We start from the raw sequence: 14170 nt of genomic DNA, 5'->3' as shown, positions 1-14170 counted from the left end.
TGCAAGCCTCGTAGGAACACTCATCCTGCCTTCATCACTTCCTTGTGCTGCCTCTTTGGAAAGGCGTGGTGACCCACGGTCAGGAACGGCTCACATGGTGTGAGTCAAAGGAGGGCACTCATTTTTGCAGGAAAATGCTATAGGCAGCATAGTTTGCCCACTGTCCTCACTTAAACCTGAGAGGCCCAGTTCATTATGGAAATGAGATCGTGTGTCCTGTTGTCTTGGTCGTAGTTGGTGGGGGCAGGGCGAGGGGGAGTTGATTACTAACCAGACAGTACTCCATTATGAACTTCGATTGGCCCACCTTGGAGCCACTCGGGCTCCAGGATCGGTTTTTCAGTCCCTGGTAGGAGGCTGAAGAATGGCTCCAAAGAAGGCAGGTTCTAACTTGACACCTCTCAGTGTCACCTTATCTAGAAATAAGGTCTTCGTAGATGTGGTTCAGTTAAGAATCTTGAGATGGGGAGATGATTCTGGATTATCTGGTAGGCCCTAAATGCCATCATTGGTACCTTATGGGATGGGGGCAGGAGGAGATTTAAAAGACAAGAAGAGAAGGTGATGTGAAGATGGAAGCGGATATTAAAGTGATGTGAGTGTCATGGCTGATTTTATGTGTCATCTTGACTGGGCCACAGGGCACCCAGATACCTGGTGAACCATGATTCTAGATGTGTCCGTGAGGGTGTCTCTGGGTGAAATTAGGATTTGATTCTGTAGATAGTAAAGCAGATGCTCTCCTCATTATGGGTAGGCTTCATCCAATCAGTTGAGGGCCCGAATAGAGCAGAGAGTTTCCTCCCTCTGTCTGGCTGCCGTTGAGCTGGGACATTAGTCCTCTCCTGGCTTCAGATTTGTACTAGAGCTGAAACTTAAACCGTTAGCTCTCCAGGGTCTCCAACTTGCTCACTGCAGATCTCAGGGCTTGTCAGCCTCCATGATCTCGTGATCTGCTTCATTATAATAAAACTTTCTCTCTAGCCACGTCCTATTGATTCTCTTTCTCTGGGGACCCTGACTAATACAGTGGCCAAAACCAAGGAATGCCAGCAGCCACCAGAAGCTGGAAGAGGCAGGAAGGATTCTCCTCCAGAGCCTTTGGAGGGAGTGGGCTGTGCTTGATTTCAGCCCAGTGAAACTAATTTCAGACTTTAGACCTCCAGAACTGTGAGGGAATAGATTTCTGTTGTTAGCCACCAAGTTCGTGGTCGATTGTTAGAGCTGCCAGAGGAAAAGAACACAGCCAGTATAAACAGTGCTACCGTAAATACCCTGGCCACATGCACAGGGCATTATTCAGTGCATGGCACTGCTGGGCCAGGGCGTGTACTTCTTTGTTTCATATATCTTGCCAGATCAGTTTTCAAAAAGATCTAACAGCTTGTTCTTTTGTGCATGCGCCCTGATTCCTGCACGTTCCTTCAGCACTGGGTGCAAGGAGTCTTTCCACTTTATCTCTCTGGGAGGGCAGAGTTGCAGCTTCATTACCTGATGTGTGTATGAATCCTGGTGAGTTTAGGATCTTTGCTCGAAGATCCCTATCAGTTTGCATTCTTCCATATGTGACTTGCATATTTGTGTTGTTTGCCCATGTTTCTCTCAGGTTGTCTCTCCTTCTCTCATCTATTTACTTGTTGCAGATATTGATGGTTCTCTTCTGCCTTGAAAACGTTTATTCCCAATTCTTTTATTTGCTAATTACTTTTATTAATGTGTCATTTGCCATCTTTATGACTTCTGGGTACCTGTGTTTGTCAAGAAGATGACACAGCTGTCTCTGGATTTCCTATCAGGCATTTTATTGTTTCGTGTACTTGAATTGAGCTCTTGAGCATGTCTAATATGGAAGAAGGTGTTTGAGGGAGGAAAGTCCAATTTTATTTCCTTCTAGTGTGCCAGCACTAACTTTGATAATCCATTCTTTGGCCAGTGAATTCAACTTCAACTCTAGTATGTTATGGTCTCATGTAAACTGGTTCTCTTTGGGGATCCTCCATTCCATCCCAGTAGCCTGGCTTCCAACATCGTATCGATAACAGCTGAGTAGTGTGTTTCGGTAGCTGGTGAAGAAGCCCCACTTGCCAGCTGTGCTCTGTGAGATGTTATAGGAGCATTCTTCTGCATGCACTCATGACCGCATGTGCATGTTGACATGCTTCTCATGGCTCCTGGACAGAGGAAGATTGGGGTGGATGCACGATGGCTCTGTTGCCAGGGGCAGTGGTGGGGAAGGTATGGTGGAAATGGGAGGGAGGGCCAGGTGAAATAGGACACACTGTGCAATTTCTCCTCTGTGCATGTAGAATTTTAAAAGGTTATTAAACAAGTGAAATAGTAGTGTCAGAGGAATAAGGCACTAAACCGAGCAAGTTTATCATAGGGTAGAGGAAAAAGATAACACTGTACTGGCTCCACCATTGTATTGGGGACATGCCACTATGTGGGTTTCATCCCAGAGTGGGTGTTCTTACTCTGTACATGGTAGGATGTGTTTGCATGTTGGGGGTGCATGTATATAGTGGGGTATGTGTCCCCTTGGCATGTGCAAATGTTGCTGTGTCTAGGTACCCCATGTCTGACCTTGGCTGCCCTCAGCTATTAGCCGGGTACTGACTCAGGCTCCTTGGGTGGCAACACTCTGTGTCACCCAAACTCCCTCTGTGCCTGAGCTCCTGCTTTGCTGCCCAAGCTGAACTGGCCCCACCCACTCTGGGAGCGCAGTAAGTTCAAGGTTTACCCTCTTTAGGCTCTAACCCTGCCCACCCTGCAGGTGAAGGTGTACCTTGAGGTTCACTCGGCCCCACCCAGGACTGACAGCTAACAGACTCATATGTGGAAGCCAGCCTTAGCTGGATGGGGGTAGGGTGGGGTAGGCAGGTGTAGGTGCTACAGGCCTGGGGCTGTCTCGTCACTCTGCACCCCAAGCAGGTCCTCCTCTGGCTGCTACTGGTGGCCCAGCCTGCTTCACAGGTGGCAGTCATGGGCAGGTGGAGCCCAGGATGTACTTGGCAGAGAAGACTCATTTGTCTCACAGACACCTGTGTGACTGGAGACTCTGCAGGAACAACTGGACTGCAGCATGTCTGTTCTGGGGTTAGTGGAGGGTGAACCAGGAGCCTCCCTGTGGGAGGAGGAAAGGGAGCAGGCCCCATGGGGAGGAGTGGGGAGGACAGAGAGTAGCTGGTGCTGGTGCAGGACTGGCGTCTGCCTGCCCTTAAGCTTGTTTTCATGGATATCTCCAGCCATGTAGACATGGGGAATGGCCATGTGTCAATGGCTGTCCTCCAAGGGTTGCATACAATGCCTGGCACACTTCAGGCTCAGGGTTTGCCTGGTGCACATGAACCACATCCCACTATTGACCCAGTGTCTGTGTTCGGTGGTCTGATCTGTTTTCACTTGGAACCATAACGCCTGCACGTGTACTGATAGGGTAGCTCAACTCGGAGATGGATGTGTCCTGATTCTTTGCTTGCTGTGGTACTTATAGAATGAAACTCATTTCTTTCCAGTTTTTAACCCTGGACTCTGTATTTCCATCCAGTGGCAGAGGTGACTTCCAGGCAGGCTCCTGCCCCTCACCTCCCTTGCTGAGAGCACCTCACTCCTCTGAGACCCTGCAGCTTCCTGGCTTCCCTGTAATTCCTCCTGCACTGCTGGACCCAGCAAGGGAGGCTCAGTGCTCCTCCCATAGCCGTTTGCACTTCACAGACTGAAATTGAAGTTGCTCCTTCTGACTCAGTGGAGCTATGGGTGGGCACTGGGCAGCTCCCGCCTTTGTCTCACCCACCTTGACTCAGCCCACACGAGGGAGGTAAACCAAGTCGAGAGCCAGAGGCTGTGGCCAGCAGGGGAGGGAAAGACATCCAGGTGCTGTGGTGCCCTGGTCAGGGCAAGGGGTGGTAATAACACAAGAGCCCAGCAGCCTCACCTGTGACAGTCTGTCCATAATCCACACGATTTGGCCACGCGTGTCCAGGGGGACAAGAGGCATTTAAACACAGCCGTGGGACTGGGGAAGGTACTGCCAGTCTCACCATGGGTGTTGCCCACATCTACCCTCTCTGGTGATGGCCTCCTACAAGAGGTAGTCACTGCTACCTCCTCTGGCCATCCCCCAGTCCTTTGTCCTCCAGGAGGAGCCTGGTGTTTTATTGCTATCTGAGGCCACAGTTCAATGGGGTTTTAGTGCAGGCCCAGGGAGGAAAGCTAGAAGCAGAAAGCGTTGGACTGCTATGGTGGCCAAAATGGCAACAGGGACCCAGGGATACCTCTGGGCAGGAAGCAGCCACAACCACATTGGGCCAAGGGGGCTGAGTGTTCAGGACCCTATAGCTCCAAGAAAGGGTCCCCAGGTCTGGGAGCTTGGTACCTCCCTCCTCCTGCCTCCCCTTGCCCCACTTCTCAAGGCCAGGGCATCCTGACACAGCAGAGCCATAGGCATTGTGGCCAGAGCTCAGGGCCACTCCTGTGATGTCAGCACTCTTCTAGCTGAGCCCCTGAAGTTCTAGGCTCTTTCCTCAGGGTCTTTGGGTTCTCTGCCTGGGAAACTAATGTTTCCATCGACAGGGTCATGACCTGTCCAGCAGTCAGGCCCCATGAGATTCCTCACAATGGCCCATCACCCAACAGGCCCCCTGAGGGCCTCCTTTCTTCTGAGATATCAGGTACTTACCTAGAGGGGCCTGGGCTGTATCTGGTGTGTGGAAAGTGCCTAAGCAGAGGGCAGCGCCAAGGGGATTAGTGTGCCCAGGAATGGCAGTGCCTAGGGTATGTGCAGGTAAGGAGTCTGCAGGACAGAAGCCTCGTGTCCTGGGCCAGAGTCAGGCGGTAGGTGGTCAGCCACTGGGCCTCTGCTGTGTATCGGAACTATTCTTAGTGAAACCGAAGGCAGGCGGTCTGTGTTCCTGGCGTTTCTCTCCTCAGCTGGTGTGTACACTTTGCGCTGTGACCAAAGTAGAATTATTACATAGTGCTAAGTAGAGCTGAATTAATGCTTAAAATCGATACTAAGATATGGTAAACTTGAACATGGGTAGGTTCGTTTTCATTTGATCAAAATTTGTGCAGTGAGACCTTTGCTAACTTTTTTTTTTTTTTAAGGGAAAGTATAGTACCTGCAGATAGGTTTTTAAAAATAGACTCTTCTCTTACTTTTTTTCATAAATCCGGTTGACCCGTGGAGGCACTCTGGGGCCTGGGGTTTGGTGGGCTGTGATCCGCTGTCTGCTGAGCTCGTGCTGCGTGGAGGAGCACCTTTACATGGAAGTGGAATTGAGTTTTGTATCACACATCACTGGATGGCGATGGCCGCTGTTTGAAACCCTAAGCCTCTCTTGGGCGCCTTAATTTTTTTGTGAAATCCTTCATAATAAAAGAAGTATGTTTCCCCAAATGTAACTGTCTCTTTGGATACTGCTGCTTTAGAAAACCACCCTCAGAACTAATTATCTTCATGGATAAATCGCAGACCAGAGTGGTTTCACTCTCAGCAGCTAGATCTTAAAAGTAGAGGATTTAGAAAGTCCTTTTCTTTGAAACAAGTAGCTCATAGGTTATATACCTATGAAAATATCCTAAAATTATAAAGCATATTGCAGACCTTATAAAGGTTTTTAAATACATAAATTGCAGTTGACCCTTGAACACTGTGGGGGTTAGAGGCCCTGACCACCCATGTAAATCTACATATAATTTAAGTCAGTCCTCTGCTTCCCAACCATGGATTAAAAATATGTAGATAAAATTCCAGTCAAAGAATATGAAGAAAACTTGAGTTCCTTGCCTCAAAATATCTTTGAAGCTACGACCGTTTTTTGTCTCTCATGAATGACAGAATAAAGCATTTCCATAATGGCGGTTTGACTGGAGTAGCTTTCGACTCATGATGGGATGGATTAATATTTTCTCTAATTTCATGACCCTGGCCTTGTCATGAATGAGACTTGTGCCACACCAAATGTGGCATTCCCACTGAGCCACATCAGCATCCGCCGTGGCCACTGTCCCTCTGCTTGTCTGTGCCTTGTCTCTGAGCCTGATACTTGGCGTGTTCTCCAAAGTCTCTGTGAAGAAGGAGGTGTGAAAGGCCCCTGGGACAGCTGCCTGGGGTCAGGCGGGCCCGTTCTCGTGGGATCTACGTTCATCGCTCCTTGTCGCATCTGCTGTTTCTCTTGCAGACTGACCTGCCCCTGCTGTCGCTGGATAACTAGAAGCAGTCCCACTGAAAAGGGAGAGGTCTGTGCTGGCAGCTGCCTGGCACTGCTTGTTTCACCAGGTGGCTGGACTAGAACCTTCATTTCTTGGTTTAGAGAAGTTTAAACTTGGGGTCTGGGACCCCAGCAAGTTTCTGGCCTGCAAGGGTGGGCACAGCCCTTTTAGTGCAGCGTCAGCCATCAGACAGCCATGGCTGGTCTGTCTTGGTGAGGGCCGAGGCTCACACACTCAGTGTGTTGTCAGTTGCCTGTGCCCATCCAGATCACAGCCCTGCTCCCAGCAGCACTGGACAACTTCACTAGACCTCCATCTTGGCGACTGCTTTGACCAGAGGTGGGCACCAGGATCCTGTCATGTAAGGGCTGTACACTGCTATCACTGAGCACCTGTGTGTCCCAGGCCTGTGACCTCCCTCGAATGAGAGTTGTGAGAGCTGCCATCAATGCGGTGACCAGTGGGAAAGGGGTGCAGTTGGGGGTCAGAGCTGGGTACAGGTCATAGGCTGGGTTCTGGGAGGCTGAGCCTGCAGGGTCAAGACCCGGATGAGCCTCTTCTTGTTTGTTCACCACCAGGTATGGGCACCACTGTTTCCGTGCTGTCCCTCCTTCCAGGCTCTGCAGGGTGACAAGGACAGCCAGTGTGCCCCACTCACCCCCACAGACACATGCAGTGGTCTCTGAGTTCAGCCCACTTGTGGGAGGACCTGCAGATGAGCAATGGTCAGTAGGCAGCTGGGACAGAAGAGGTACCTTTGCCAGCACCAGCTTCCCTCATTGGTTTCACTCCACCAGCTGTGCCTCACTCAACCTCCGCCACCATGAGACCAGGCACCTCGACTCTTGAGCTGTTTTCAAGGCTAGACATTGCTGCTCAGAAGGCCTGATTGGCTTGTCCAGGGCCCTGCAAGACAGCTTGGGAGAGGGGCAGCTCACCTGTCTTTGCCTTTGCGCCCTGAGGTCCTTGGGGACCTTTGTGGTTGGGCCTGCATGATCTCTGAGTGCTAGGGGCCTGGGCCTTAGCAGGCTCCTTCTCCTCCCCACACTGCTCTAAGGCTCCTTTCTCCTGTGGTCGGGAGCTCCTCCCCCTTCCTCAGCCTGGCCAAGCCCTCCCCTGCTTCCCTGAATGAGCCCACACAGGAGAACAGTCAGGCCCACATCTTGTACAGCCCGCCATTCAAAGGAATGAGAATGGGGCCAGCCTGTCCCATGGCCCGAGGGAGGCTCACTACAGGACCTTGTCCCACTGCTGAACGGTGCCTTGTCATGAACTGAGTGAGCCCAACGGCCTGTCTCCAAGGCTCCACCTAGACTGTGCCATGAAGCCCCCACAGTGTCAGGACAAATGTCTGAGGCAGCAGAGGCCAGATCATGTCCTGAGCACCATCATCCTTTCTGTGGCCAGCTCGGGGTCACGGAGCCGGCTGGCGAGTGAAGCCCTGGAGAGGTGAGGCCCCTGAGCTGGGTAGCAGAGACTTGACTTTTTAGGGTTTGTTGCCAGAGGCCCAGCGTTTCTTCTTTCCTTTCTTGGCAGGTGGTATTGATTTTATACTTAAAAAAAAATCCAAAATCCAAGAAATCAAAAAGAGTGGGTAGAAGAATTTGTAAAAGTTGGTGTGATTTTTGTTGTGTTTGGCATGTGTGATCTTGTTTGATCCCCTGAATAACTGGGGTCCTGTACGATTGGCCCCATTGTGCATGAAGGCTGAGCACCCAGTGCATCCAGCATATTATTATTGGAGTGGACAGACTTTCGTTTTCTCAGTCTCATGTCTCTCCCTGGAATGACTGGGCCCAAATGACTGGCCACCCTTCTCAAGGACTGGAGGAGGCTGTCTGTGAGAAGTATCTGTCTTTCCAGCTGGCCAGCAAGCATGCAGGGCCGAGGCTGTGACTGGGCAGGCGCGCTTCTGGCCTGGGATGTTCCCGGGTCCTTTTCCCGGCCAGCTGATTCAGGTCCCCACGAACATGTCACAGTGGCGTGGACCTGGGGCTGGGAGTGTCGGCTGCCTCCCTTTCTCATTTGGATTGCTTCCATCTCTTGGTTTCTCCCTTTTGCATGCATTCTGGAGGGAAGCAGGTGGAGGCCATGGGCATCAACTGACTTGCCATCTATGGGTTGGCAGCATGGGGATGCCCAGGCGGGGCTGGCAGTGCATGAGGGAGGTGTGTACGGGACCTATGGGACTGGCTCGAGGCCCTGATGGCTCTGTAAAGATGCTGGTAAAGCTGCCTTCTATAATCTTCTTTGAAACAGGTCTGTGCAGCAAGGTGCACACTGAGGACAGTGCCCAGTGCAGCCCAAGTGTGTGGAAGTCAGAGAACTGGGACAAGTCAGCACTGGGGGCTGGGATAGGGGGCAGAAAACTATACCAGAAACTGCACAGTGCCTACTTAAAAAGGCCAGCACCAGTAGTGTTTAGGGGCCTCATACAAAGGAACAGTGGCGGGGAAAGTGTCAAGCTGGACTGGGCTCTGAATGGGGGTGCTTGTGATCCTTCCAAAATTGGGGTAAAATTTGCATCTGAATGACTAATCAAGTCAAGATTGCATGGAATGTGCTGATTTCCTTGTTATTTTCCAGTTTCTGTTAATAGTCATTTGCATTTTTATTCAACTAGCATTCTTGAAATTAATACTACCTTATGGTTGCCTTTATTCTGACTTTTCCTAGCTATGGATTTCTGCGTTGGCACCTCCCACACTGTCTCATGGAGGTGTGCGGCAGTGACACTCCTCGCCACACCCCACCCCCTCCCCTTGCAGGGAGGCTCTGAGCTCTCAGGTAGGCTAAGAACCCTCAGAAGGCAGACAGGTTTTATTTGGACTTTTCAGAGTTAAAAGTTATTTAGTTCTCAGTGTCAGGGAATCGGGAGACCACTTAGAAATCTAATTTTTTTCCCAGAAAAAAAAAATCAGTTGTGCCCCACACTGGGGCATATCACTGAATGGTAGCGGGAGTCTGCTAGGGGTTTGCAGGAGGCAGAATAATGGCCTCTGAAGACATCCACATCTTAATCTCTGGAATCTGAGAATATATTACTTTACATGGTAAAGGGACTTAGCATATGTGATTAAGGATCTTAAGAGGAGATGATTCTGGCTTATATACCATTTTAACAAAGGGTGAGAAATCATGAAGGGACCAAAAGAAAGGGAGTTGGGCTCCAGGGGCAGTAAATCGTGGAAGGTGACTAGGAAAGCTACAATAGATAAGGGCTGTTTAGAAAAGTTTGTCATACAGGCTCACTTTGGTTTGTCACCTTTACAAAATGAAGCTCTTCTTGCCATTAGGTAGATGGGGATGGCAGGGAACATTTCCTATATCTGCTGTTCTCAGTTGCCTGCAGCTCAAAATAACCCTTATGCCAAAGTGGCCTATTCGGGGTAGTGTGTTATAATCCTCTTCACTGGCTTTAAAGATGAAGGAACCATGAGCCAAGGAATGCAGCCTCTAGAAGGTAGAAAAGGGAAGGAAATGGATTCTCCCCCAGAGCCTCCCAAAAGAGTACAGACAACTCTTGAATTTGAGCCCAGTGAGGCCCATGTTGGGCTTTTGGCCTCCAGAACTGTGCAGATAATAAATTTATGTTGTTTTAAGCCAGTGAGTTTGTGGTAATATTTTTTTACAGCAGCCATAGGAAAGCAATACAGGTCCTCCTTCAAGATGTCTTGTGCTGAGAGGAGCTTCATAGCCACTTACAGAGACAAGATAAATGAGACCGTTACTGAGCAGCAAAGAAAGTATAAAATCCAGTGTGAAATTGTTTCATGCAAACCATTCAAACTGTAGCATGTGTAAGAATCACGTGGAGGGCTTGTGCAAACTCAGAGGGACAAGGTGGGGCTGAGAGTGTGCCCACAGGATACTGCTGCAGCTGCTGGTATGGGATAGAGTTTTGCATCGTGCCCCCTGGATGTCCAGTGCTGCAGCCAGCAGGCGCTGCAGCTCAGGAGGGTCTAGAAGTCTGCTGGCTCAACACGCACAGGTGGGACTTAGCAACAGGAGGGAGGAGGCAGTGTCCTTGGGATGGGAGCGGGAAGTGAGTTAGAACTGGACTGTAGTCTCAGCTTCACTGGGTGGGAGCCCCTTGCCCAGAGCTGGAGCAGTCAGCATGGCTAGGCCAAGCTGGCCAGACCTCTGCTTTGTCCAGCATCACTTCCCGTCCCAGGGACCTGGCCGAGCATGGACTATGCCCAGGATGTCTGCTTAAAATTTAGGGTTAGGCAAGCAGCCTCAGACCCCAGTGTGCATAAGAAGAGGATAGTGGAGAAAGACTTGAGAGAGTGCCCTCCCCAGGTACCCAGCAGCAGAAGAGAGGGGACCCAGGAGTGGTCTTGAGCAGAGGCCAGAAGCCTCCCCCAGTGTGCAGTGCCCAGAGGGTGGCCGCTGGTTTCAGGTGCCTAGCCCTAGCCTCCATGCTGAGTTCCCAGTCCTGGCTTTGCCCCTGGTGTACCCTTTCACAGGCCTGCCATGTGTCCTCGCCTGTGACACAGTTTAGCTTACGTATTGGTGGGCTGACCCTTTTATTTGACAAACTGCCCAAGGGGACCTGAGACTTGAACTTTTTCCATACCATGACTTAGGACTTCAGGCATGTCTTTTCCAGCACATATGTCTTCATGGGTTTAGCGTCTCAACCCCGAGATATGCTTGGGTTTCGAGAAGCATCTCTGCAATTGTAGGGTAGCTTCGTGTCAGAAAGGCCAGTGTTCCCCCCCCCCCCCTTTCTGGGTATGTTGGCTTGTCCTTTAACATTTCATGAAGATTAAATGGTCTGAGTGTGACGCCTGCACGCCCTGTCTCTTCCAGTTCTGTTGGGTTTGTCTGCAGGAAGCTACCCCGTGAACTCTGTGAACTTGATTGGTTGAAGGGCTGTTTCCGTGGTGGTCATGACCTTGTGGTCTCAGCCATATGGGCAGGAAGAGGTTTAATGGGGAAACAAGCTTGTAGAAGTCATTGTACTTTCTGCCAGAGGTGCTGTCGAAATTGTCCCTGTATGTGCTTTTCAGGTAAACTTTCCCAGGTCTTGCACCAAGGAAAAATTTTTTCCCAGTGAGCCATGGGCTGCCATCTGTGTGTAACTCCCATCCATGTAGCTCACATGTTGGCTCTACCCTAGTCTCACCATAGTTCTCAGTCAGCTCTCACAGTATTTCAGGTACACACGCACAGAGAGACACATGTGCATACACACATGTACACACAGAGACACGCATGTGCATGCATACACACATGTACACTCAAACACATACATACACACCCACACAGCACATATTCTAGCCGACCTTTATTCTCTTCTGAACATCAGCCTGGAGTATGTGGCTAGGAGGCCTCGGTAGGAAGAGTAAGCTTTAGTAAAGGAGGTATCCTGCACCTTCCTGCTGACATCCTCACTTTATGAAGGTTTCTAGAGTCTGGCTCACACTAGGACCATGACCCCTGACCCTGCCCTCCACTTGGCTTCCCCAGATGCAGGGTGGGGATGGAGTATTCATGGAGAGGGATCCAGGTGGACACAGGATGGGCCTGGCCGGCCATGCAGGCAATCAGAGTGTCCTGGCCAAGGTCTGGCCCGTCTTGAGACTCGAACACCTGAACAAACATCAGCTGTGCTACCATGTGGCAGTACTGCATGTGTTCTCCATTTCCGGAGGTCTCTTCGATGGGATTGACCATAGCAGAATGGCTGAGTCAGCAGGAGCAGAAGGCTCTAGAAGCAGAGTGGGCTACTGGCGCTTCAGTGCTGTCTTGGTCACTCCCAGATGCTGCCCAGCCCTCTGCCTCTCTACCCCTCTACCTCTACCATGTGCAGGGGAGTTGTGCAACCTCTCCTGTCACTCTTTTGTCATGTAGAGATGAGCCATGGAAAGATCCCCAAATGCCTGTGCTTTCTTGTTAGTGCCAGCTCTGTGCACCCCTGAGCGATGCCCCATTGGCTCACAGTGCCCCTGGGTGCCAGGCGCAGTGCTGGGTGGAAATGGTGGAGTTGATTGGCCACCTTGAATGGGCAGTGGGTGGGGGCATCTGAGCGTGGTGACTGAACACCTCCTTTCTTGCTGGGAACAGAGTAACAATTCTGTCATATGGCTAGGCCCTATTTTATTTATTCATTCATCCATCTATGGACATTTTGGTTGCTGCTACCTTTTGGCTGTTGTGAATAGTGCTGCCACGAACATGGATGTTCAAGTGTCTGCTTGAGTTCCTGCCTTCAGTTATTTTGGGTAGATACCTGGAAGTAGAATTAATGGATCGTGTGACAGTTCTACATTTAATTTTTTTGAGGAACTGCCATACTGTTTCCCACAGCAGCTGCGCCATTTTACATTCCCACCAGTGGTGCCCCAGGGTCTAGTTTCTCTACATCCTCACCAACACTGTTCTCTGTTTGGTTTTTTTTTTTTTTTACTTATTATTTATGCCTGCAGCACTTGGTCTCCCTAGTACTCCCATCCAAGTACTAACTTAGCTTCCGAGGTCAGACATTGGGCTTGTTCAGGGTGGCATGGCTGTAGACTGTTCTCTGTTGTTTTGATAGTAGCTACCCTAAGAGTGTGGGGCGATTGTTTTTGTGGTTAAAGCCTCATTTTGGAAATTTGCCTAAATTTCACATAGTTATCAAGCATCATTCTGCAACACTGTTTTTTGGAATCTTTGAGTCCTAAGAGGGCATCTCACACTGTGTTGGTGCCAGAAGCTCAAAGGGGAGCATGTAGAGCAACGGTCCCCAACCTTTTTGGCACCAGGGACTGGTGCTCCTATGAGAATCTAATCCATGATGTTCTGAGGTAGAGCTGAGGCAGTGATACTAGTGCTGGGGAGCAGCTGCAAATACAGATGAAGCTTTGCTCGCTTGCCCGCCGCTCACCTTTTGCTATGTTACCCAGTTCCTAACAGGCTACAGATTGGTACTAGTCCCTGGCCTGGGACTAACTGGGGCTCAGCACTTCCAGATTCAGCTGTCGTGAAGTATGCTGCTCTGCCCCATCTGTCTTTCTCTTCATTGCATTCCTCTTATTATTGCCATTAGGAAAGAGTGCTTGACGAGTGTCCATGTACGCAGGTCTTAGACAGTGTTTCAGTTTCCTCACTAAAGTGGTCTGATTTTATCCCCTGTTAGCAGCCTTTCCCCTCAGATCTTGGCTGCTTATCCTTGCTGGGGGATCTCATTCTGGCTTTCCAAGTACAGGAAGCACTTCCCAGAGCAGCACGGGGAATGCCTGGTTGGTGCTGACTGTATTTTGCTGACGCCGCCGCTGATTCTGTCTTGTTTACACAGATCCGGCGGGCAGTTTGTACCTTGGTCCTTGCGTGACCATCCATCAGGGCTTCCTTCCCCACCAACTAGAAAGTTCTCATGAATGGGGGGTAGGGGATTGGGTCTTCCTTGCACCGGCCTGGTATGGCATGGACCTCAGGTGTCAGGTGGAGGGATGGGGAAACCAAGGCATGGCAGAAGCTGTGCCTGCACCTGGCTGTCAGCGTGAGCTCTGTGTCAGTTCTTCTTGCTTGATGGACAAAAATGATTCTTCATATCTTCAGAGGCTCATCCTCCATGCACTTAAGCACTTGATAATACAGTGGCATCACTCTAAGATCAGGGAGGGCTGTGAGATTTATATTCTCCAGTAGACAGCATCTCGTTGAGAGCTCACCCATTCAGTGAAGTAAATGTTTCAGAGTTAAAACAATGAAATGAATCCTGAGAGAATGCAGGTCCGAGACAGTTTTCAGCCATGGCTTCTAGGGCCTGACACAGGGAATAAATGGTCGGGTTCGCCCTGGGTGGGGCAGGACAGCACAGATGTGGAGGTGAATGAGGTGGACCCTAGGCGAGTGAACACTTGAGTAGTCATGCTGGGCATCTGAAAGTGTGGGGGTCAGTCTGGCTGAGGGACAAAAAGACTGGAATGTGGCCTTCACCATGAGGTGGCCAGGGTGGGGGGTGGGT

The 14170-nt window shown here is 50.4% G+C and overlaps 1 protein-coding gene across 6 annotated transcripts in view; it reads left to right on the top strand.

Moving 5' to 3' along the window:
• The window catches only part of SEMA4D (semaphorin 4D), a 103835-nt gene that overhangs the window by 32820 nt on the left and 56845 nt on the right, over nucleotides 1–14170 (top strand). The gene's annotated exons all lie outside the window — the stretch shown is intronic.

The sequence above is a fragment of the Rousettus aegyptiacus genome, unplaced genomic scaffold (assembly GCF_014176215.1).
Source record: "Rousettus aegyptiacus isolate mRouAeg1 unplaced genomic scaffold, mRouAeg1.p scaffold_m13_p_3, whole genome shotgun sequence".
NCBI lineage: Eukaryota > Metazoa > Chordata > Mammalia > Chiroptera > Pteropodidae > Rousettus > Rousettus aegyptiacus.
Note: the sequence above shows the minus strand (reverse complement) of the source record. Positions and strands in the feature narration are given on the sequence as shown.